The 2,093-nt window shown below is 38.8% G+C and overlaps 1 pseudogene; it reads right to left on the reverse strand.

Moving 5' to 3' along the window:
- Positions 1-545: 545 nt before the first annotated feature.
- LOC132315336 (small nucleolar RNA R71) lies at positions 546-644 on the reverse strand (annotated as a pseudogene).
- Positions 645-2,093: the final 1,449 nt, after the last annotated feature.

A 2,093-nucleotide genomic window follows, 5' to 3' on the forward strand; every position in this document is an offset into this window, starting at 1 on the left:
CCAATGTGCATCATGATAACATGCAAGTACCATTAGGCATGCCGAGGCCATTCATTCACGCACCACAACAATAAGGCCAAGTTCCATTAGGAATGCCTAGGCCAATGTTTGCTCCACAACCTCCCATAGTTCAAGGCAATCAAGGTGCCCATGTTGCACCTCCAATTGTAAACATTCCCCTTGCTTTAAGAGATAACTATGTGCCCAATGAATATAATACACCCACATGCATTCAATTGCCACCATTTAGAGCACACCACTATGAAATAAAACCACAAACCATTCAAATGCTTCCTAACTATCATGAACTTCCAAGTGAAGAACCTTACAAGCATTTAGATGAGTTTCTTGAAGTATGTTCCACCAGTGAGATACACGGACTTGCCGGAAGAGGTCTTAAGGCTTAAACTTTTTCCATTCACCCTTAAAGACAAGGCAAAATATTGGTTTAACAATCTTAGGCCTTTTTCAATAACTTCTTGGGCAGAAATGCAACAAGAGTTTTTGAAGAAGTACTATCCGGTTTTCAAGACCAATGCCATGAGAACCTCAATTCAAGAGTTTTCACATGGGGATGGGGAAACGTTCCATGAGGCATGGGAAAGATTTAATGAATTGCTTAGGAAGTATCCACATCATGACATGCCCAAATGGTAATTAGTTCAATATTTCTTTGAGAGCTTATCGGACAATTATAAGGGCAGGTTGATGCTTCCATGGGTGGCTCTTACATTGACAGGCATGAGGATGACGTGTGGCGTCTTTATGAGAGCATGAGTGAAAATTCTTTACATCGAACTTTATCTTCTAAGAATGGTAGGAATTCAAGTGAAAGAAAGAGTGTTGGCTTACATCAAGTTGACCATTCCAATGAAATAACTGCCAAGATAAAATCCTTATCTCAAAGGTTTGATCAATTCTTGATCAACCAAAACTCGACAAATCAAGTATCTTCCTTCCCTAACCATTCCCATCATGCATCCAATGAATCATGTATGACTTGTTCAAGTGTTTTACATTCTATTTCCAATTGTCCCCATGGACATGTGCAAAGTGAGCATCATGAACAAGTCAATGCAGCTTTTGTTAATCAAGGGAACAATCCTTATGGCAATCACTATAATTCTAGTTGGAGGAATCATTTGAATTTCTCTTGGAGAAACTAAGGGGAAGGCTCAAACCCTTCCCAAGGTAGTTTTCAAGGGAAGTATGTTCCGCCACCAATGTAAAGCCAAGGTTCCCAAGGTTTTAGATCATCATTTCAATCGTATGGTAATAAATTTTTGAATTCTCATTTTCCTAATCAACCATCATATTCTCAAGGAAATTCTAGGAGTCCTGCTTTTGAAGAGAAAGTTTTGACCGCTCTAGGCACCCTAAAGGTGAACACTCAATTGCTTCATTCTCATTCTCAATCTATTGCTAAACTAGAAACCCAAGTAGGGCAAATAGCTAGTACTTTAAATGCTAGAAAGAAAAGGAAAATGCCTTTGAATGCCCCACCAAAGCAACAATGTGTTGTAGAGACTCATTCCTCATTGGAAAGTCCTATAATAGAGCATGTCAATGCGGTGACAACCTTGAGAAGTAGGAAGATTGTGGACAACCAAGTGGGCATGTCCAATGAAGAGAGTGAATCGGAGCAACCCAAAGTTGACACCCGTCCCGTTTCACATTTTATTCCTCCTTCATTACATATGCATGATCATTCAAATGAGAAAGTGTCAAAAAGTGATTTACAAAATGATTTAAAAAATTCTTGTGTTGATGACATTTCAAAGAAGGATTTTGAAAAGGTTTTTGAACTAAAAGCTCCATTTCCGGATGCCTTAAAAGGATCCATTTCAATTGACAAGCAAAAGGCCAAAACAAATGAAATTATGGATGTGTTTAGGCAAGTGAAGGTTAACCTTCCGCTTTTGGATACAATCAAGCAAATTTCGGCTTATGCCAAGTTTTTAAAAGATCTTTGCACCCAAAAGAGGAAGAACAAAAGCCAAGCACCTAAGAAAATGGTATTGACTGAGCAAGTGAGCTCAATTTTGCAGCATAACACTCTTCCAAAATTTAAAGACCCCGGTTCACCTACCACT

Source organism: Cornus florida, unplaced genomic scaffold (assembly GCF_030987335.1).
Source record: "Cornus florida cultivar Cherokee Brave unplaced genomic scaffold, ASM3098733v1 CherokeeBrave_3.0.0_Hap2_Chr06, whole genome shotgun sequence".
Lineage (NCBI taxonomy): Eukaryota > Viridiplantae > Streptophyta > Magnoliopsida > Cornales > Cornaceae > Cornus > Cornus florida.